We start from the raw sequence: 25,270 nt of genomic DNA on the forward strand, positions 1-25,270 counted from the left end.
TTAAAAATTTTCAAAATTTTTCAAGAATAGATATGATTTGATTTGACAAAGTAAATATGTAATGAGGTTTTCGACATTTACGCTTATCGAAAAAAATTAACGTATATTCTAATCAAGATATACACGTAAGTAAATGAACAATAAAAAGAACTTTAAAGTCGCCAGTAATAAAATAAATAAAGTAAAAACTCGTATAAAGTCAACCAACTGGCAAGTTTATTCGATGATCCAAGAAACACCACAACGTTTCAACCATACTTTTGATCCTTATCAAGTGGCAATTAAAGTGGTAGGATTAATCGTTTGTTTCATAATACATTGTTAAGTTCCAATTCAACACTACGATATAAAAGGAAAAAAGGAGATATTTTTTAAAAACCATAGAGTGATGATAAAGTTGAAGAAGATTAAATTTAAAAAGTAAAAACAAGTGACCGAACTTACGTGTAAAACGTCGTTAAAAAAATATAAAGAAATATAAAAAAAACACATTGTAAAGAGAGTGAACGAGTCTTACCGCAATGACGGTGAAATTTAAATTGACGTAAGTAAATGTTACTCCAAAATTACTCGATTTTGAACACGCCGACGAACTCTATTTACATTTCGTTCGAATAACAAGTCTACTCGGAAAGAGCCCATTACCGATAAGCGATTTATCTGTATTGCAAGCACATAATAGTCGATAAATGTTACCGGCAATGGGCGTGTGTTTAATCGCAGTATTTGACTTTGCTTCTTTTTTTTATCCAACTTTCAAAAAACCAGAACTATAATGTCAATAAATTTTTATTAATACCCTCCAAATTTATTTATAAAAGAAACCTATCTCCGTTATAAAACTACTGCGGGGCGCAAACGGAAGTGTAGATAAAACTTCCGAAGATTTTTCGAGGAGAGAGTTTTCAAGTAAGATTTTTCTTACTTAAAAAAAAATTTAATTTAAACTTCTTCTGTTATGTTAAAAACATTAAAATAATAAGCTCTTCGTGCGGCGTTTGCACAAGTTTGTTTTTTCGTATACAACGTGAACGAAAGACACACTCGGTTTACAGAACGAGTACGATCGCGTGGTGCAAAGCGATTAGTCATTGTTGTGAGTTTTTGTAAAAAAGCACGTGTAGTTTCTCCCCTCATCGAACGAATTTCTATATGCACGTGTGCTGGCATCCTTATTCAAGGATTTCAGAAAGTTAGGTCCGGTCATCATCGATGATAGAGAGATACCGTATCATTTTTCATTTATTAGCCGATCATATTTCCTTGTACCAGGAAATTTGTTAACATGATAATATTGATATTGACCGATATCAACTTTCGCGTTTGGGCTCTAATGTCTTATTATAACAAAAATGTCATTTTCGTAGAAAATAACAATAATTGAGAAATTTAAGCCTCCATAAACTCATTAATTTAATTAATAAATGTATTACATTAAATTAATGTGTAACTTTATATTTTACTTGATATCTGTTGTACAGATTTTCAATTAGAAATATTATTCATGTATTAAAATAAACTTAATTGTTGTTTGTATAAAAAATATAAATGCATAAAACTTCCGCAAAAAAATCAAATTCTCTTTATTGTGTCAGTAGATCACTATTTATATTGTAATTTATATACAATTTATATTCAACTAATAATAAGATCAGGACTTTATGTGACAAACAAAACTTGAAAGAAACAAAATTCGCATATAAAATTTAAGAAATAACTTCAGATTTTTGTTCGTTTCATTTTTCAATCATCCATTTTTATCTTAAAAATTAAATCTAATTCAATCTTGACTCTTTTTCCAAAACTAAAAAGTATAAAAGAAAATTAAAAAATCTTAAACAATGTTTTATTTATTTTATACATTTATACATGAGCCAAATGCAAGCAACTTGATATACGAAAGATTTCATCGTCGCGTTCACATAGAAAAGCATTATGGAGGCAACGGATCGAGTGATTATTGTCAGTTCACGGTATTGTCTTCCTCCGAAACAAAAAGAAATCACGCCGAAAAAACATTCCCGACGCGTCACGAGAGATTCTCTTGACTAACAATAAGTAATTTACATCAGAAAGTCAAGGCATCCTCGCCATAGAATTGCCAAGTAGAATGGAATTACCAAGTGAGATCCATGATCCACGATGATTCGATAGATTCTCACAAGAAACTTCATACAAAAAAATACGAAAAAAGCATGTATCTTCTCTAAATAAATTTGCTACTGACTTTTTCTTAGCAAACGCTCCGATAAAAATCACTATCGTAAAATATTTGAAAAATAATTGAATTTGAATAAAAGTTAAATCGTTTCTCAATGTCTTTTTGTTTTCTCTTTAAATTATCTCAAACTTATGTATTCTGGAAAGAAAAATAAAAAATAAACTTTTAATTATTTCGATATACTTAAGTGCTAATTAATATTATTAATGAGTGTATTTTGGATATTGACACAATTTCTAGACTTTATCGTCATCACTGTTTACTCTGACAATAGAAGTTTTAATCTAACATCAATTATGATAATGAGGAAGAATAAACTGTCCTAATGATGGCTTGGTATATATTAAATATTTAATCAAAATCGATTCATAAGAAAATAAACGCATATTTCATCAATCACAATCAAAATCAAAATAACATTTAATAAATCGTATCTAATCATACGTTTATTATGACGTAGAACAGTAATAAGAAATATACAAAACTGAACGATAAAACTCCATTTTATTAAGGATATTGTCGAAAGAAACATTATAGGAAGATTAACCACTTTCGATTTGCCGTAATATTCTTTTATCATTAATACCTTACAATGATGAAACTGGAACAACATTACATTAACTTCGACCGCACTCTATCCCGGACTTACATTACGTTTATCGAACACGCGAATATATTCTTTCTCGTGCCTGCGCCGACGAATCTGAACAAATTACCTTAATGTGGCGCTGCCTGCACTATCATATTTCAATTTACGCAAATATAATATCGCGTGTTTAAATGCTAATACAGGCCAAAGATGGGAATTGCCATCGTAACGCATTTGTGCGGAACATCGGCGTTCACGGTGCACGCAAAGTACACGCGATAAACTAGACGTTGCAAAAGTCTCCCTATTAATAGTACATGCATGTGTATCGATCGACGAGGAGAGATACACACCTTCAAGGAAGCTCGGCGAATCACTCTACACAAAATGATTACCCATTAACGATTCTCGAATATTCGACCACAGACTTGAATCTGATCTCGTGCGGACGTTTTTAGACGAGCGTAAGAAACGCTGGATGATACGTCGCTATCGCGCAACTGTACCGTATATACTTGATGCGCTCGCATAAATGAGAGGCATTATCTAATGGATGTAAAAAGGTAATATCGACTGGCCTTCAAATATAGATTAGGAAACCGCCATACCGCTATCGCGGACAAATATCCCGATAACACGCGAATGTTCAATCCTCGCGAACGAGACTCTTCTCTTTATTTCACTGCAATTTTTTTAAGCGGGGATTGGAACCGCGTATAATTTTACAATTCGTAGATTTCGATGTCTCACATTGATTTTAAAGGTTAATAATAACGTGTGCTCAATTCATGACATGATATACTATATATGGATTAGTAATAATATTCGCGGCAACGTTATATTTGATTTGAAACTATTTTCATAATGCATTTTACAATCAGCAAAATTGTTTTCCCGAACCAAACTTTTTTCCGGAATACAAAAATAAGTTACTGCAAATATTTTATAATATTCAAAATTAATAAGATTGATTACAGAAGTTATAATACAACATTAAAAAATTTATCTTCTCTCCCTCTCTCTCTCTCTCTTTCTCTTTCTCTTGCTCCTTTGATCTTACAGTATACCAACTCGGATCAACTCAACGTATAAAAATCGAATATTGAAAAAGCTGAACTAAAAGATATGACACAAAAGGAACGGTCCAATTACAATCCGCCATTCAATATTTGGAGTGGAGCAGATCGTAGTTCCTATTTTCATCGCGTACACGTTTCCAATAAAGTGTGTAATGTATCAGAGAGCATGGGTATGTAGCCACCCTAACGACAGGTTCTCGAAGAACAATAAAGAAATGTTAGTTTCATCGGTCAGTCCTACGCAAGTCGTTAAAGGATAAAGAACAGAAATATGTTAAAGGTCCCCCATTGACCTCTTCTTCAATTCTTCCCGAACGTAGCTATGATTTCCATCTTGAAAAAATATTAACGTAAGATGGTCAATGATATAAACAAATTAAATTTAAGAAACGTTAATTTCATTTTTCAAAATTAATAAGATAATAAAACTAATATCTAAGATAATAAAATATTATGACTGAATCAAAAAACCTCTTTTTCTATAAAAAAAAATTGCTTATGCATGTATATGTGCAAAATATTAATACATTTGAATATTATTTAGTAATATATTATATAATCAAACGGTCATTTACCGTTTACTGTTTTCTGTGTATTTTCATGAAGTATTGATAATTAATCACTAATAATTGACAGCTCCTATTTCACATAACGATAAAAGTAAATATATGACACTTGCTATATACACGTGTAAAGCGCGTCTGTACTCGACCTCCATAAACCGTTCGATACTCCAACTTGAAAATTTAAACAATAAGTGTCCTTACACGTGCTCATCCTCTCAGCGTCTTCATTTTTTTCATTACTTTGCATTATTCGTTTCTCCGCCTTGTGTCCCAATTAACTCTCGTTTGACCAACTCTTTAAATGCATCTCGTCAAAGAATTACAATCGATTAGTTAGTTGCCCCGTATTACAAGTTAAGAACTCGAAAAATTCTTGAATTTAATTACATTAGTTTTACATACATCATTAATCGTATTTTTAATTTACGATATGATTTCACATTTTAAATCATTTTCATCCATTTCACAAAACCTTGAAGCGCTAATAAAATGACGATCGTCCTCGAGCATGTACGTAAAGTCTTGGCAGAGTTCTTAGTGAACTTGTCAAACGAGGGAAAATAAACGAAAGGTAACCGAGAGATGAAGTGATCGCAAAACATCGTGGCGTTCGACAGAGAGGTACATTAAATAAAGAGGTCATGGCACAGTCAGGGTTGCCACGAGGCAGAAAGTTTTCGCGATGGATGCAGAAAACGCATTAAAACCCGTCGGTCACAGATTAGCTTGTCAGTTGGACTAACATTACGTTCAAAAGATGGCCTTGCAAAAGAAGTATATGTGAAACCAAGATTCTTGAATATAAAATTTGTAGATAAATATTAGTTTACCGTCGTTCACATAAATACTATAAATTTAAAAGATAACTTGAAAAACTTTTCTACAACTTAAAACTTTTTATTCCTTTTACAGAATTTATGTTCAAAAAATCTTCTAAATTCTTAAAAGTAATGGTTCGCCAATGTAAAATCACCGAATTGTTCGACATTATAAAATATCTTCTCGTATATGTTGTAACAAGTAGAAGAATTCCAAGCGCTATAAATTCTGGAGACGAGCTATCTCTTGGTAAAGTGTTCGATAAAAAAAGCATAAATTTGTCAAATTGCGTATAAAGTTATATGTACATGGAGAGAATTTTCTCTTAAAATTTACCTTCAAAATCTAATAATTGTGGGATAACGTGTAACCTCGAGAAATTCTACTATACCTTTTAGTAAAATTGATTGAAAGCATAGTGAAATTACTATACTTTTAGTAAAATTTACTAATCTTGAACTTAAATTTAAATGTATAGTAAAATTCCCCCAGGTCAAACATTATCCCACAATTACCAGATTTTGAGGGTAAATTTTAAGAGAAAATTCTCTCTGTGTATGTAGAACGTTTTATTTTAGTGCCTTTATCATGTATGGAACTACTTCGATGTAGCTTTGACTACTTTTCTATAATATCTGTCATTAAATGATTAGAAGAAACGCGAGGCGGTTAAAATGCCACGTGTCATAGTACATTGATGACGTACCAAATAATGCGTTGTCAAGCGCGATCGAAATTATATATTACATGCAACAATTTATCTCCACAAATTACAACTTGTTTTTTTTTTATTAAAATATCAGTTTATTATTAAAATATAATAAAATTTAAATAAAATAAACCTAAATAAACATAGCTTTGTTATAAATTATTTTTCAAATGGCAATATACATACACAAGATGCATATTCGCGCGGCATTCCACGATAATGTATTTCTAGATTCCTATTTTTAAACGATCTATAAACTATATGGAAGCAAGTAATTAAACCCTATTTGAGCCACTAATTTGCATTTGGCTACATCTCGCTAATTTTATGCAAAACATAATTTCTACAATTTATACACTGTCAAAACAGCATATGAATGTCTTTCTTCATGATATAGCAAATATCTCTTTTAGATAGGATATAATATCATTGCTAAGTGCAATGATATTAAATCCTTAATAAAATATTCTTTATTAATAATTATTACTATATCAGTCATATGCAGCAATAAAAATCAGTCTAAATAATAGATATGTAAATATTATACTTTTTAATGTTAAAATTTAAAGTTGTAATTAATATAATAATACGTTAATAAATAGTAAAATAAATAATAATTCAATTCTTTTTGTTACATACCCAAGAGATCAAAAATATAAAGATATAGATAATAAATAATAAATAGATAATAAATAAATAATAAATAGATAGATAATAAATACATATATATATTATTGAAATTCTGCAGTAAGTCATACTCTACAAAAATGTTTTCAATTAAATACAAATTTCTATAAAAGACTCTTTACGATATTACTACTGGATCATTACAACAATGGTAACTTGAGATTTTCAACATCGAGTTAAAGTATAATAATTATACAGTTGTGATAAAAATTATTAAATTATGGACACAAATTTAAATCATTAACTTTGCTGAAAATATATTATTAGATCACTGAATCTGGTTTCTGTCATACGATTATTGTGTAAATGCCATATGATTATTGTGTAATATCACAGAGAGCGAGTCACCATATTTAGTTTCGCCAATTGAGATTTTACGGCTGCCTGTTCGCTGTTGTATTCTGTTTAGCATACCGTATGCGAGAAATTAATTCTCATCTCTCTTAACGATAAAGCCACAATGATACCAAATGTCAGAATTGAGTTGTTACAACTTGATTACTTACAACGAAAGTTATAGTCGACAATAGTCTGAAGTTTACTTTTAATTATCTCTCAGTTAAAGCTGCCTTAAATTAACTCTTGTTGATAAAGTTTGAGATAAATTTAAATTCACATGTCAAATCTAAAAGTTCGATATTTCTTTCATAAAGTTCTTTCATAAAGAACTCTTCGCTAGCAAAGTGTTCAACACAACTTTACTTAGTTTAGTACTATGCTGTTTTACAGAACAAATTATAGAATGAATTTTATTTAATTAACTAACAAATATTAAAGTATAAATCTCATGACATAATCCTTCTCTTCAAAAAAAATATATATATATATCTTAAAACAATCTTCAGATTCTACTGACAAGACAGCCTTCTATTATACAAAAATTGTATTTTCTCTCCTTCAAGAATACATTTTAAATAATATATAATACACGGATTGAAAAAAAAGTCAAAATGCAAATGTTGTCACTTACTGTAATGTTTTTTTCGGTATTTATAAAAAAATTTCATTACAATGATAAAATGTCTACCCAAAATATATTTCTCTTATTGATTTGATTTATCTGCTAGGAATAAAATTTTTATTTTACCGTATTAAAATAACAATTTACTTTAATAAAATAAATTTATATTCCACGAGTAAATTTTCAAGTGTCTTACTCCCAGTGCAGCCTCGTTAGAAATGAATGAAATATCGCAGTAAAAACGATCACGCGATTTTAGTAGATCTCTAAAAGAGAATCTTTCCGGGAGAGAGTATCAACGTCTTTCCCTACGATGACCTCTCAATTTCGACGGGGCCGCGGACGACAATCCGCCGACGTGCGTTGTGAATGAAGCGATCTGAAGAGTTACGGCGGAAGTTACGGCGATCGCGGTATATACGACAGCACGTCGACGACGACGACCGGCTGAATAACATAGAGCGAGCCACGTGAACGCGTTGTGGAAAACGAGCCGGTGACGACGGACGGCAGCTGCTACTGCGCGCCCGCGAACGAACGAGCGAGCGAGCGAGCCGAGCCCGAGCCCCGAGACACCGCGCCGCGCCGGTTCCGCGAGGTCGTCGTTCTACGAGCCGCGAGGAGCTTAGCGGTATTCCTCTCTCTTCCGTGCGCGTCCCGGGAGCGCCGATGTCGCTGCCGCCGCCGCGGCCGTTGCTGATTGACCCTAGAAACCCACGGGTGCAGCATCGCGAATCTTCTCGGTATGATGACCCCGATGGAAAAATTACGAGCATTACGGCGAGCTTCGCGAATCTTCATGGAAATTAAAATAGGATAAAGCAGGAAAAATAGAAGAAAAAAGAGAGAGAGAGAGAGAAAGAATATCGTATCCAAAAAGAGAAGAAATGCATAAAGAAAAAATATTGCGGATTTTTAATTATAAAAGGTATAATTAAAGAGAACAATTGTAAGCATTATTCAACGCATAAAAGATATATGATATGCAGAAGCATAATAAAAAGCAAATAAAATAGTAATACGATTTCGATAATACGTGTCGATAATGTATTGTGAAAATATATTTATTGAAGCCAATCTCTCGCATAAGAGGAACTTCGATCTCTTTCTAAAATAAGTTGTTAATTTAAATGTTTTTTTTTTCGTACACGGAAAGAACAATCTTTTCTTGCTGAAGTATTTAAAATTTAGTTAAGTAAATCTGAAAATAATTATGTAGACGACACTCTAACTGATTGTTAAAATGTCGAAATTTTTTTTACAGCTAAATTATATTCAGATCTAGCTAAATTTTTTAATATTTCAGCAAAAACCGTTTTTTCTGTAAATGAAGAGAATTATTTCTTAATTAGAATTTACCTCCAAAATGATGTTAATTATGATAATGAGACATTATGGACTCCGAAGAATTTTAGAGAAAGCGAATACTATAATAACATAAACCTCTTAAAGTGGCACTTACTTCTTGGAAATGAAACATTGTTATTAGTACTGATTGAAACATAATCTGTTTACATAATTAACCAAAAACTTAATAAAAAACTTAAATAAAAACTCATATAGCTTTAGCTTTGACTTTTTTCTATATAAAAAAATATAATCTGCTTATGCAATGCATTCTTTTATTACTGAGAACATGTCACAAATGTCAAAGCATTTCTTAAACATAATGAATATAATAATTTCAAAAATAGATCCCTTTATAATTTTTATTCATTAATTTTATAACGATAATGTGTATCTATATTTGCGTAGAATTAATGTGTTCGTAATACGTGAGTGACAATATCTGAGTGAATAAAAGTCGGACCGTATCCCTCTCGTATTTCGGATCGATCGTTAATGAAGATACCATGCTCAACTGGTATCGACTGCCGCGTAACCATAACGGTCCAGTCGAAACCGTTCCACGCCGAGTATAAAGCTGCCTGTTCGCTATTTTGGGTTACGACCGGCACGAGGTTCGATACGTAAAAATGAATGTCCCGATCGTCGACGATATTCAGCACAATTCGGAATAAAACGTGTTCCCTCCAAAGTGGAACGAGTTTAAAAAAAAAACCATATTTCGCGTTCGATGTACCAGTTCGTAAAAATCGTTCTTGAAATAGAATCGAATAGGTAAATGTTAAAGATTCCCGAGTTTTTTCCAGCTTGACGATAGTGTACATTATAGAAAACTGTTGTAAAGTTTCAAGTGAGATGGAATTTTGAAGCTTAATCGCCGGGATCTTTAACGCAGAAAGCTAATGGAATTAAAGAAATTGCCGGTACATTAATCGCTAATTCGTCGCAGCATTTTAATAGAAATATAAAGAGAGAAAAAAGGAAGATGTATATATGCACATAATTAATTTCTTGCAGCAGACGATGAAAGGACCGACATTTATAACTACTCACGATTGGATCAATTGTATCAATTAGAAGATTAGAAGATTGTTGCAACGCTAGATCGTCGTGGCATATTATTCGACGACATGTCGACGGTTCGACATACGACAACGGACTATCCTTCCTTTCGGGTCACGTCGTAATTAGAAACGCTCATTTCTTCGTGTTCGCATCGCACAGCGAAAACACGCCGCGCGGTGAGTTCGCAGCTTTTCACTGAAACACCGACTGCACCACTGTTATTTTTTTCTCGTTTCCTGCAGTTAATTAGGAATCGCGAATCTGTTTTTACTCACGATCATGTAACGCAACATGCGTCACGCGAGATTTTTTGCCGATCGTCGACACGCATACACCTGTATTCTACATCTGTCTTCGTCGTGAATCCCCCCGTTATTTTTAAACGTCTCATTTGTATCCACAAATATCACTCAAATCATAGGATTCGAATCATTAAAAAATTAATAATAATTCCATAACAAATATTCAATTAGCTAAACTTATGACATTCAATTTTATTACACACTTAAGAATATTCACAAATTAAAAAATATTAAAAGTATAACTTAAATTTGGATAAGATCATTTATCTATATTAACATTTTTCAAAACTTTAATGTTTAAGGATCTTTCGAGTTTACAATACCTACTAAAAGTTATAAAAATTTTAAAATTGTAAGCTTATTTTTTTTTCTTCCTAATCAACGACAAAAAATTTTGTAAATATTCAAATATTGATCAGCTAAAATCAGCTTAAAAGGTAAAAAAAGCTGTAAAAAAAAAAACACCAAATTTTGTTTATGTAACAAAGATAACCCTTTTTGTATTTAATAGTTTATTGCAAAAAAAAAATAATACCTCGGCCAGAATTTTGCAATAAATTATTCAAATATTCAATTTATTATTGTATATTTAAAAAACTTAATTTTATTCATAATGCTATTTCCTTATTATAAATTTGCAAATTAGTACTACAAAATTTTACATGAGAATATGAAACAAAAAAGTTAAATAATTTTTAAACCAATAAGAGAATTATGCTCAAATTTTACACAGATATTCAAACGTAATAGAATAATGTATGAAACTTCTTAAATTTTTTTTATAATACTATGAGATAACACACATATCCTTAAAAGGAGAATTGAACTTTTGAAGAGGCTAAAATTCGCATCGTAGATAAACGAGACGAGTTTGTTACGTAACCCAAAAGCGTTCTCTCTAAAGAAGATTAACATTTTTTCTCATAACTTGCAAATTTAAAAAAAAATGATAATTGAGAAGGAGTCAATTCCTAACTGGTTCAAAATAACATCATTAAACTTATTAGCTATTCGCATCAGGCTACATCAAATATCTTCACGCATCCTTGATGCGTCAACATCATGATACGTTAATAACCAATGGCTTGATACGTTTAGAATTTTCTCGGGCGCACATTGACGGCGAGAGGAGTGATTTCCCTTCGAGAACGAAGCCACTTGTCAGTCTAGTAATCTCTGGCCGTGTGCATCTCCGCAAAACTCCAATATATTTTATGGTCGGGAGACGTAGAAAACGAAAGAGAGAGAGGAAGAGACACGAGGCGCGTAAAACCGGAATCGCGGTCGGTCTCTCGTCGCTGCGAGCGCGTCGTTGGCGTCTCCTCTCTCATCTTCTTCGTACACAACCTGTGCCAGTTGTGTGTTATACGCTTACGACGTCAGTGACCCAAATAGGACGACGTATGCGGTGCTAGCCGAGATAAAAAGAAGAGAGAGAGATAGAAAAAAAAAGATACGTTCTCTCTCGAATCTATATTAACCCCTGCGCGCGATCCTCCCTCGGTAATAATTTAGAAAAGAATACCGAAGATACACCGCGACTGTTATCTCTTCTCGCCTGAATCGCGGCAGCGATTTGAAGCGCGCGTAACATCGCCTTATCGGCGTATAATAAAAAAGCACGATTTTCGCCAAATCGTCGGAGGAATCTAATTCCGCCGGTTTTACCACCGCGGGTGAGAAGATAAATTTATTATTTCGCTTTCGCGACGGAGTATTTTCGAGATACGTCTGGGGCGGTTGTGTGTAAAACTGTCTGTCGCTTAATTTGCAATGCACAATAATTCAGATTCACGGTTAAACATCGCGGCAACATTCCGCCCTCGACTACGGAATTCGAAATCAATATCGCCCATTTAGATACCATTTATCTCATCGGAAATTGGATCGATGTATACGCAACTTAAATACCTATAAAACATCCGAGGATGTGAATAAGGCACGAAAACAATAATTGCATAATTGCATAAAGCAATAACTGCAGTTACGAGATATTTAAATAATAACGAATTACGTGATCAGCGGCATTATCACATAGCATAAATTGTCATAATTCAGTGAGCTCTTAATTAATTAGCAATCCGATTGATCGGCCGTTGCTGAGCTAATTCCAGATGCAAAATTAATTAATAGCTACCTGCAATGCAACAATTAACGAACAATACGCACGAATATATAGGCCATAATATATATGCTATTTGTATGTAATTTAATATTTAAATATCAAGTCCCCTAAACATCGAGCCGTATTAAAAAGGGCAAAATAAATGATAAGTTATTCAACTGTATAAAAACAGCAGATTTAATTATTATTTCGAAAGCATTTTCGGGGAATACGGAGTCGAAAAGACCTCGAGCGATCCCCCCACCCCCCCCCGGCGAACGTCTCGTGCAAAATCTTGTACGTGTCGATTTACCTTTTGCTGCGTCGCGCCTTCGAGTCATCCTTCGTGTAGAACCCCTGCACGAAGCAAAGCATCATGGGCTCTCTGAGATGATCGTGCACCTCTCCCATGCACCCTCGTTCGCACCACCCTCACCCTCCAGCGTCTCTTTAAAATCCGCGCGAAGGGTCCCGTAGATCCCGAACTTCCGTCTCTTCTCGGCGACGAGACAACGCTTCCGTAGATCGCGATCTACGTTTCTCCCCCTCAAGGGTTTCCAAGAGTGTTTCCAAGATCAGCGATTCTGATCCCCCCGGGACACTTTTGTTTCCGTGGAATATCCAGAATGACAGCGCGAAGGGTCCAGGTTGAGATAAAATTTAGAAATCGTGCCGAATCTTCTTCCGTTTTTTCGCGCGAAGGGTTTTCGATCAGCTGACGAGTTTCCTCCTCCCTCGGAGCGCGAGCGTTCCGAGTGAATCGATTGTTAAGGAACAAGGAACGCAACGCTTGTCATCGGGAGGTCGCGGGGATCGCTGCGATACGACGGCAGGCACCCTTAAGGTATCGCCACGCGGTTGCCAGGCCAACTACCAGCAGGAAAGGGCGAAGCACTCGTCGTAGTGCTGCGTACTAACGACAAGAAGGCACGAAGCCCGAGTGTGTACTCTATTGATTCTCTCTTCCTCTTTCTCGCTCGCTCGCTCGCTCTTCTCGCCAGTCTCGTTAGGCGAAAATCAACATCGAAGTGTCGTTGACTCGCTGTATTTCCAGCGATTAAAAATTAAACCGATCGAACACTTGTCGAGAGGAGAGCGTGACTCCTCCCCTCTTTCCCTCCGTTTGGTGGTCGATCGCACGTTTTCCTATCACACGTTCGATATTTTACCTGCGGATCTGAATGCTGGAGGAAAGGTGGCCATCCGATACTTCGTCGCGGGTATGTTTTTACTTTCCGGCCGATCGCACAGGAGTCCCTTGATAAAGTGAGCGTTAAAGGATACTTAAAACGTATCCGTCCGTGAGGGAGTCTCATTCGAGGACGTATATTATTATTATAAAAATTCCTCTACGAGCAACTAACGTTCTAGGGCGTCAGGATTTTTTTTCCATTTCCATCGATGGACGCGAGAGCGTTCCATTCGCTTAACTGCCGATAATGATGCTTCGCGTAACTCTTCCTCGCAAATTTATTACTCGGCCGAGAGATGTACACTCTCGCGCAGATTTAATGACACGCGTGCGTCTCCTGCGTGCGTGGTGCAATGATAATGCAATTAAAACCCTCCGCCGCCGTCGAGGCACGCGCTCTCTGTAATCCACCGCGATTTATTTATAAATCGACAATCAGATCGGGAAAGAGAGATCTATCCGGTGGATGGATCATCGTGCGACGATCTCCCTTCAAATCCGCTCCAGTCCCGATGGAACCGTCCAACTCGTTCCCCGCATTCTACGACACTTCATTCATAAAAACAACACGATTCCAATCGAAAAGAAAAAAAAAAAAAATAAACCACGTTTGACTTCAGTTATCAGCGTTATCTCTCGCATCTCCCGATACGACAATCGAAAGTATTCAAATCTCCGCTCGTCCACGAGGAGGAATCCGTGATTCAAATCACCAACCACCGGCCAGGAATCGCCGAAATCGCCGATTGATCGATCCCGCGCGCACGGTTATCCTCGGGGTTACCGGGGGTTAACGCTCCCCGGGTCAGTTGTTCCTGCGGCACCCAGAATGAGAGAAAGAGAGAGAGACAGGGGAGGCACTCGATGGCGCGGATGGCACAGAACTTGGAACTCGAGGGCAGCAGCGAGCCCTTTTTCGAGAGTCGTAAGGACTCGGCACGCGGCACAGCTCGACGGACGGACGGGATGGACGACACGAACGAGTCGTATCTCCATCCGACACTGGTCGGCGGCGAAACGCCACCGCTGCCGATCAGCGCGCGCGTTCCTCTCTCTCTCCACAGCCACAGCCACCGCCGCCGCCGCCGCCGCCGCCGCCGTCGCCGTCGGCGTCGCTCGATACCGCCTCTCTATACCGCCTTCGTCCTAACTCGCGGAGCGACGCGACGCTCGTGTGTATGCACATACACTGGCACGTCACGTGTGCGTTGCACCTCCCGACGCACCTGCAACGCACCATGCCACGCATCGCCTTTATGCACGCGCCGCCGAAGCAGGTGGCTGAGACGCGGGAAATTGGTGTCGATACCCCGTCGTCGTCGCGTGCTAAAAAATCGGCACTTTTCTCACCGGGAGGTGACTGCACGTGCAATAACGTCGAGGATAATCACGGCGCTAATTTTCAAAGGCTGGTCATTATGTGTACACAGTGTGTTGCGGTTAGATAAAATTATTCAGATAAAGTTAAGATATAACTAATTTAAATTTATATATCGTTTTATCTAGATAATTTTGAGGGAAAACAATTTAGAATATAAAAACAATATATTATATATTCGCACATAATTTAATTTATAAATCTTTGTTACTTTTAAAAACAAAAATTCTTCAATAAATTCAATCTGATAAAAAATGTTTCTTTTTATTCGGTTCGATACCTAAATAAAAATAATTAAATAAAAATCAAAAGGAAAAATACAGAGGAAGTATATAATTCATGTTATAACGATTGACAAAGTTCTCCTTGTAGAGAGAAATATTAAAATTAATATTTCTCTCATTTACTTCCACATTAAAATTGCATTCGCGAAACAATTTTTTTCCCATAAATGTTGATGGATTTTATATACACCGCACGTGGCATTTTTTAATATCGATACTCATTTCATGAAATTATATATTGAAAACGTTTCTCATTATAAGAATAGCGACAATATTATAAAAAGAAAAATGTCTTTATATGTATTATTGAATGTTTCTTCTTTCTGAAAAAGAGGAATGCTGTAATAATTTTCTATCTAAATTAATCTCAACAATGGCCTTGCCGTTTGAAAAAATTAAACGTTTTATTTCTTCGCTTTTCTACGCATCATTTTTCGAAAGCAAAAATTCACTTCTTCATAGATTATTATAATAACAAAACTTGTAAAAGTCAAGTTAGTAAAAATGTCTTTTTAATGTTCTTTTTAGTATTCTTTTTAATGTTATTAAATCAGTGATATTTGATGCAACATTCACGATACAATTTTGTTGTATAACGGTAGTATAAAGTCCCCGCTTGTCGAATCAATTGCGACACACAAGTACTTTAATACGAGTGCCTCAGATCCGATTACTAAATTATTGCAAGCCTCGCAATGGACTCTGTTCTTTTTTTTTTTTCCTTCTACTTTCGTAGCGCGCAGCAACGCGTCTTGCGACACGTGCAGGTGCCGCGTGTATCTCTCGCCAAACATACGTCACACTTTCTAGTTTAGCTCAGAACTAACTTTGAAAGCAAGTTACAGTTAAGAGGCAATAAACACGATAGCTTATCTGGATTATCGTATTTTTTTCTCCCTCTACCTTTATGACTATTTGCACGCATTTTATTCAACATTATCCGTACATTGCATATTGCATGAGACGCGCAACTTTCCTCGAGAATTTTCCCCTTCAGTTATCCATCCCGCCTTAACTTTCTGACGCGATTGAATTTTCTGACTTCACCTAAAAGCCGTACGTGATATAATACGAAGTAGCGATCGATCTTGTTACTCGCTGCTTGCAGGTGCAACGTCGTCTTACGACTATGCGGATTGGAAACGAAACGCTCGGTCAATATCTTTAAAAATGTTATTGATAAGAAGGTTCATATGCTGCAGCTCATTCATTTAACGAAAATTCCCGGCTGTAACATTTCAAATAATTATAGACGAATAAATTTATTGCAATGGATGAGGACAAATTTTATATTCCTGCTCATCTGTCGGAGATTTGCATATTCGGATTGCTTGCAAAATGAAAATTGATGGGGCTCACAAGGTTGGATAATTTTTGCGAAACGCGGAAAAAAGATGAGATGAATATACATGATAAAGTATAAAGTGACTACTAGTTGAAAAAGAAAAAGTTCACTGAAGGAACACGATGTTTAATTTTTTTTTACTGATATTGGAAAATAGCGTGTTACGTAATCGAGATCGACAAAGCAGTTGCTACATGTAACTAGATTTCGAACGTCTTATCCGTGCAAAGTATGTTTGACATCTTTGAAAACAACGATTATTATACTTAGACGACCTATTTTAAATGATGTGCCTTAGAGTATTTACACAAATATAACGAGAATAAGTAGCTCGCGATTAGATACATGTTTCATTTCAAGAATCATTATCTTTACTTATCGCAAAATACATAAATAATGATCGAACGTTTCGAAACCGCGAAATGTGTCTACAACAATTTGTGGGATGTATAAAAACTCACTTAAAAAAACTACGTGAGATGTTGACACTGACACTGAATTATAATCATGATGAAATTGTGATTGGCAATAAATTATTTAAGAAATTTAATACGCTTCTCTTTTTCAATTTATGACTATTTTTCATCGATTTACCGTATCTTCTTCTTTTATTAACATCGATCAAGTGGATTCGCCATAAAAGGTTAAAATTTGTATAACTTACGTATATGATTTCTAAGAAAACTTTTCGCTGTTCTCATTTCTTACCCGCAGGATATTCAGGGGAAATCTAAAATACCCGTCAAGAAAACATTAAACCCTCGTTACGAGGACCGTTTCTCATAACGGGCTAATTAAAATTAACTGATTCGTCATTTCTCCCGGAAGGTAAGATAAATAGAAGTACAAAACAAATTATCAACTACAATGAAATTGAATTGAGTTATATAATTTACAATTTATGAGGAAAAGCCCGCACAACAACGTGATATTAAATAACGTCCTTTCGCGCTTCCACCGTCTAAGAAAGCCGGTTTCTCACGCCTATGTACAAATGAATTACCTGTTTCTGAGGGATATTTAATTCTCTCGTCCGGCACCGCACGGTTTATTCCGGATGCGTTCACTGTCACTCACAACGCGTGGAAAGACACCACCGCGGGGATCTGCGATCCTCCTGGAGGCGACTGGCGTTTTCCCTCGATCGACGGAATAAACGCGACGATATGTGGAAAAATTAACGGCGTCGCCGCGCCACGTTATCTGCACCACGGGTTATCTGCGACGTCGAGGACGACGACGACGACGACAGGCAACGACGATATACCGAAGACGCCTCCTCCGCCGGCGTTGCAACATCTGCGCGCGCGTGGAGGCTGATAATCTTCCGCTTCGCCGGCAAAAGGAAAATTGTGGATCGAAGTAGTTCGACGTGTGCATCGCGATAAAAAACCGTCTATAATCGATAAAGTTTAATTGACCATTTACCCGGATGCTTTCAAAGACGAGCTCCGACGGCGAATTGTATGGGATTTAAATAACTTCTGCGTGCGCTTAAACGGTCGGCCATATTATTACGCGGATACATTAATTCGGGCGTTAACCACTTGTGCAAATTTAAGTCCCACTGCCGAGTGATTATTACGTTGTTAGTAAGAGATTAACCATCAAACATTTATTAAAATATTTTGGCGTCAAGTATTATCTGGAAATTGATGAACTGCTGCACAGTTAAATAGATTCCGTGGACTGGTAAATAAACGGTTGTATTTTTCGAATTACTGAGTTTTAAAAAAATCTAAAAGAAAATTCTAAGAATACAATTATATGATCCGAAACTTTTTACTTTTTTCGTATCTGAATTCGAGGCAGATCAGCAAAATGGAAAATTTTTCTCGGTCTCTTAAAACAGAAAAACATATTCTTGTTTTGTTACCAAACAATTTGGCTAAACTATCTTCGTTCAAACTAATCAGCAAATTGTCTCTCGCGCTGTCGAGATAATTATGCGGTAAACACGTGATCCTCGAAAAACTAAGTTTACATTTTTGATATCTCGATGTTTTCCTCCTCACTGCGACTCTAGAATACACACTCGCTCACAATTACGTATGTGTCATGGTAGATACTGTAATCCGTAAATCGTGACATAATACGGACATTACAAGCCGGATACAAACGACACTAACCTAACGCGCAGTCAGAAATTAAAACTGAGGGGCGACCGTCAAACGTTTAATTAATCCGACAGATAATACGACCCCATGAAACCCCTCACGTGACAACGACGCTGGATTTGCGTCAAATTCAACTGGCTTCGCATCATCCTTCGCATTTCCTATCATTATGCGTTATACAATCGGCGAGAATTAAATAGGAACGACAACTGACATTACGGCACGTTCGAATTCACATTCTTTACCGAAACATTATTCAAATATTTATTTTTTTTATAAAATTTTCCTACCCACGTACTCTAATTAACTCTTATGCACAACTTCTGTTATTACACTCTCATGTGTATATACATATATATATGCAAACAGCTATTATATATACTTGCGATACAATTATAATTATTTATTTTTCATTTACTTTTAATTTTAATCTAATTCAGAATTATAAGAAAAATAAAAACCTTAGAATTGTGAAAACGTTAAACTTATTAAACATTTTTTTATTTTTACTTTGCTAATATTTTAAACAAAAGCTTCAAATTTTTTAATTTCTATTAATTTGGACGAGTTTGAAATTAACCACGGAACAGAATTTCATAATTCAATATCACAGATCAATTTTGTATTTATCTGATTACACAATCAAATAATTTAATATCAATCGAGTTTCATTCTTTTTATATGTTAATACACTTTTTTGTGCTTTCGTCTATCCGTCTTTAATTCTTACAGCTCCATGACTTTTTATTTCAAAAGTGACGGGCTCATTTGAGCCCGTGACTCGCCGAAAGCTCGGATACGCGTCTCATTTGTCTCTCATTAACACGATATACCGCGTTCAATGCAGCGCTCGGATCGGCGGTTTCCTCCGCAAAATGCACCGTTGCTTTAACGGAGCACAATTGTAATACGCTCGTTCCATCAACCGTATGCACGCTTGTTAATGCCTTTTGATAGTACGATAACTGCCACGCGCAAGGCCGGCCAGTGGCACGGACGACAGTTCATTGCACCGTAACTCTTTTTTCCCTCTCTTTCGCATCCACCCCTCTCCCGGCGTCCTGCAATAGGCAGCTACAAATAATTTTTTTTTTTTTTTGACCTATCGCCTCCCCAGTCTTTATCATCGCGCGGCCGGGAGAGCGAGAATAATAATTCCCGAAACGATATCGAGAGCAATTACGATCGGGAATTTATCGCCACGACAAACCACTCGGTCGCAATGCACGCATTGCGTTGCCATATAATTGTATTTTTTACGCGTTACATAAAGAAATAAATGATAGCGTTTCGCAGATACGGATAGTTTTCATCGACAGTATATCATAACATGTATAATTACCAATAACGAAGTATTCTCGCGTTGGATGCAAACGCGCGCGAACGGCCAGTTTCTCGTGCTCGTATAGAGACCTTTTTGAAAATTTCAAACGACGTATATTTAGCCGGCGTAAGCCGGGCTCGTTTCTTCCTCGACGTCGTAAAATCGAACGCGAGCCGTCCTGGTAAAGATCAACGTGAACGCGAATAGAAGAGGGCTACGGGCACGAAACGAGTATTAATAGCGGCGAGAGATGGAGAAACGAGTTCACTTTCTAGGGCGATTATCTACGAGGTCCACAGAGTAACGTCGCGCGCGGCCGAACCGGAGGTTATTATAGGTAAAATGTTTCTGGTTAAACCCGGTCCGCCGGATGTCAACCCGGCTAGATCGCGACGCGGACATGTTCTTCCACGCCTACGAATTTTAACCTTGGCAAACGGTTGCCGACATGAAAATGAAAGACATTACGTATGCATCCAAATGATCTTTTCGACACAACTCAAACGTAAACTGAGATATGAATATATTAAAATTAGATTAAAAAATTAAATAAATTTATATTTAATTTACGGTCGTATGTCAATTTAACAATATTGAATAATTCGTATTATATTGTATTAATTTGATAAAACATTGATTTCTTCGATCAAATTTGGGATATGGAGATGATAATTTTAATACAAATATAAAATTTAATTGCAAGCCGAGTAGAAATTAAATGGAGAAAATTTATGTACCGTTTCAGACTTGAACGCATAATTAAATGTATACGCGCGAAAGAACGTATGCGATAAACGCCAGTCAAACGTAAAATATTAATCCGTGAGATATATCAATGTTGAATATGTCTGTGTGCTCGAGAAAAGAGCTAAAAAGAGCTAAATCAACGGGACGAAAGTGCCGCGAGCCCTTAATTAAATCCTCGAAGGACGTTACGGCGTTAAATATAAAACATGCGACGCGATTTTTTACCTTATGGACAGCAACTACACGTGTGACACGCGAGCGTAAATAAACGTCGCTTCTTAATACTGAAATTACTCGTTTTATATTATCCTCGGACAGAATATTAAAAGATATGAAGACTGTAACTCTTACGCGAGTAAACGTACTCTTTAAATTATTACAATCAGCGAAAAATCAATGGTATACTTATAACTTGTCAATCAGTAAAATACACTGATTTCTCAGTCATTATCACTAATTCTGAAGTGAAAATCACTAAGACGGTAAATACTCGCCAATTACCACCAGCTATAAGTGTACCACTGCAAAGTTAGTGATAATACAATGATAGCAATTTGGAGAGTAAGTTAGATGTAAGTTTGAATGGACTGTAAATCTTGTGAAGGATTTATGTGGAACGTACTAATTACAAGCATCATAAACATATAAATTTGTGACGTTTACGATACATCTGAAGACATTGTTCCGCTGATAAATCACGACCGCGTTTTGCCAAGACGATAATACGGGCGCTCAAAGTGAAGGAACTTTAATTGGGCAGCCTATCCCGCATCCTGCTTATCCACCATGGTTTTACGCCATTACGTTCCACCCCATCGAGTGAAGAGAGAAGAGATTCGAATACGTCATTTGCGCAGTCATAACATTATAATAATTATTTCATGACATTAAATCAAAACGATGACACGTAATATAATGTTGTTAGTTAGATATAATGCTATTTTAATTCTCCATTGCTCTCGTACGGCAAACGAACGTTGAAAGCGCTCTCGTATATGAACGCCGTGCCTATACGTGTGTCACTGTATTAGTGCGACGTTGCTATAACACAGTTTTCTCAGAAAAAATTGTTACGTAGCAAAATTGTGAAAATAACCAATGCTAATAAACAAAGTTGTGATTAATTGTAAATCAGACAGTTTCAGAGTCAACTTTTATCTTTTATGTCTGTGTAATTAGAAAAATCAAATGAACTGTGAACTGAACATCCGCCTCATACGGGAGCAATGGAGGATTAACGCAAGTCCCCTCCAAAAGAAAAATAGAGGTTATCTGACAAATTTTTATTAACGTTGCGATAACATTAACTTATGCCCGCAGACGATGTACTTTCATATTGTTATATCGGAGAGTAAGAGACGTAATGTTTAGGTTCGCGACCGAAGCGTTTCGACGATACTAAAAGAAAAGAGAAAAGATATCGTATGTGTAATAAAAAGATCGCGATAGTTTCGCTCTTGTTAAAACAAGAAGAAGCATTACTTCTCTAAGAATAGAGAGGAAGAAACAAGAACAGTGATTTCGTTGTGAGATAAAAGCTCGCGGTGAAGAGACAAAATCGACTTTAAAATCGTTATCTGTCAAATAAATCTTTCAAAGTTGCAGCAAATTATCTTCAAATTACACAGATCAAGTTAAACCGAATTAGTTGATTCAAAATAAAGTTCAGATTTAATTAGACGCGTCAGAAACGAATCTCGCGAGCATATTACCGGGATCGGTCGCTCGCTCACTCGCTCCGCGATCAAAAGCGATAGAAAGCTCACTTTCCAATGTGTGTACTTAACTGCGGTTAATGTCCCATCGTGAGAGGACCCAATGCCAGGCGCAAAACCAGAGAGAAAACTAGATCAAGAAGATTAACCTTAATATCAAAGGCTTAAGCGAAACCTTAGGATGCTGTTTCGTGAGAGAGGGAAACAAATTGCAGGAAGCAGGGATTCCGGGAATCCCGCAAAAACCCGCGGTTGCCCTAATTCATCGCGATTAAGTTCCTTCCGGCCTTCGTCGGAACTCACGCGATTCAGTTCGACCTCGGGCAAAATATACACGCAAAATATCAAATATATGTAAAAAAAAAAAACAGAGATATACAAATCAAAGTTCTTCGCCAAATCAAAACGAATGTCGTTTCTTCATTCGAATCGAATCGAAATAAGTCGTTGAACATAACTTTAAACGAACATAGTTAAGTAGAATTTCAATACAAGTTATAAAAATATTTTTATGTAAAAAGAATAACATTGATAATATCACTTTTTATAAGATAATTTTAAAGATAATTTTAAAATAATCACCAAAGATTTAAACGCAAGTCAAATAGAATCTTACTTGGTTGAATTCGTATTTGAATTGCATGCCGCAACTATATACATTAAAGATATATTTAAGCATATACTGTTCCTTTTATCTGCAGATTAAAACGATAGCAATAATTCTTCAGTTCAGACAACCAGATACGAGGATATTCTAATCAAACGTTACTTATCGTACGAACTACTAAAGAACGGCTGTGTGAAAATACAGGTGGGCATGTTTCGACAACTGCATTCAATGTATGTAATACTTGAATAAATTCACATACACTTCTTTTTTAAACTTAGAAAATATCGTTGTAAAAATCAAATTTTTTCCCGTGTATTATTAAAAAAAAAAAAAAAAAACGTTCCCAGTATCACGATAGTTTTATAATAGGTACAAAGCAATTTCCGGTAAAAGATATCCACTTTCTATCAAATCGTTTCGAAAGTAACGGCCGATCGCGCCGGTCTCGCAAGGCTGCATTATACCATTAAACCTCCACAGACGCGGATCTCTTATTATCGGGGCACTTCCACGTGCGTGCAGCACCCCCTTTATCCGCCACATGCGCGATGCGCCTAGCGGTGCGTCGCGTTGCAAGCTGCGAGGCGCCGCGTAACAGTTTTCCATTGTGTATGGTACGCGCGATTCACGTGTCGACGGTGAATTTTTCCGCCCGGGATCGTCTGTTCGTATAACAGTCCGTATAAATAAACGCTAATTTATTAGTGGCGCGCAACGCGGAAGAGGAAACGGCCGTATTTGCCTGCGCCACGCGATCGGGAATCTGTCACCGCGGGCGCGTTACCGTTCTCTCCAAGCACCGTTTGCCAAGCTCTGTTAAACGACAATAATCATCGATACGGGAAAACGCTGCTGCTCTCTCTCGCCGTGCGGGCGTCAGTCGGAAAATTTTACGCGAAAAGACGCAATTGCGGCGCGGGACTCTCTTCCGTGCGTTTATAATTGCGAAAGCAAATGACGCTTGGCGGGAGGCTCATCTCTATACTCGCGCGTATGCGGAGTCATACGATGTTGATCGGATGCCGTTATAATTGCTCGTTATATATAGACGTATGAGAAGCTACGATGCAAAGGCATTTCAATTTAATTTCCCAGAGCGAATGCGCAGCGCGCATCCATCGCACGTTAATAATTATTTCGACTCTATAAAAATACTGTATACAAATTTTTGATTACACGTGGTTGTTATTGCCGTTATTTACATCTTTCGGTCGAACGTAATAGTCAGCAAAGTACAAACGCGTGAGAAAGCTTCCGCTTTTAACTCGCATTTATCTTTCACATTAAATTGAGATATATTTAGATCACGTTAATTTAAATATTTCAAATTCACGACCGCTTATCATGTAAAACACAAAAGCGATGTTGCCTCGATGTCGACGGAATTTTGTAATGAAATTCACACTTCGTCGGATAAAATGTATAAATCGGAAGGAGAGGGGAGGGGGAGATATTTCCGTCATCAAATCGCGTCGTACTTTAAATCTCGCCCGTGCCATTCTTGGCGCATAGGTCGTCGTATCGATCGCACTGTCAGATATTTACCACGAATTCTATTAAAAGTCTCGGACTCGAGAACGAGCTGTAGAGATAAGACGTCGGTGACAAATTGACAGCAATGAGTCCGTCCCGATGGCGATGCACTTTGGCTACGCGATGAGTTTCAATGCAAACTCATTTAGGCGTGACGTCGCCTTGGCCCGCCCGGCCGAATCATTGATACGGTCGGGTTCTAAATCGAGCATATCGAGCTGCATGCAAAGTTCATCTTTCATTATTACTCGTCGAATTTGGAGGTCGGAGCTTCTTCAAGCTGACTCACCCGAGAGAGTTTCAAGACGCAATTTAGAAAATACAAATAACGACGACGGAAGTTCAAACGTCGTACTAATTTTTTTAAGTGCAAGTATGAAATTTTTTTGTTACATTATTTTTACTTAATTGACATTCTAACAGGCGTTCAATTTTACGATAAACTATCGTAATTGCATACCGTAATTGACGAGCCAGCATGATATTGCAATATTTTTCAGTAACATTAATGAAAGCATTTTTTGCTGTTTTATTAATTTCATTTTTTATTTTAATAACATTAGAAAAGAAATTTTA

The 25,270-nt window shown here is 36.4% G+C and overlaps 1 protein-coding gene and 1 long non-coding RNA gene across 5 annotated transcripts in view; both read right to left on the reverse strand.

The window, feature by feature from the left end:
• The window catches only part of LOC105836603 (membrane-anchored lipid-binding protein LAM4), a 71,566-nt gene that overhangs the window by 20,006 nt on the left and 26,290 nt on the right, over positions 1–25,270 (reverse strand). The gene's annotated exons all lie outside the window — the stretch shown is intronic.
• On the reverse strand, positions 15,845–25,265 carry LOC114254091. Its single transcript, XR_003625484.2, has 2 exons — positions 17,652–25,265; positions 15,845–17,378 (listed from the first exon to the last, which is right to left on the reverse strand). It is a non-coding gene; the product is annotated as an uncharacterized LOC114254091 (long non-coding RNA).

This window comes from Monomorium pharaonis, chromosome 11, assembly GCF_013373865.1.
Source record: "Monomorium pharaonis isolate MP-MQ-018 chromosome 11, ASM1337386v2, whole genome shotgun sequence".
NCBI lineage: Eukaryota > Metazoa > Arthropoda > Insecta > Hymenoptera > Formicidae > Monomorium > Monomorium pharaonis.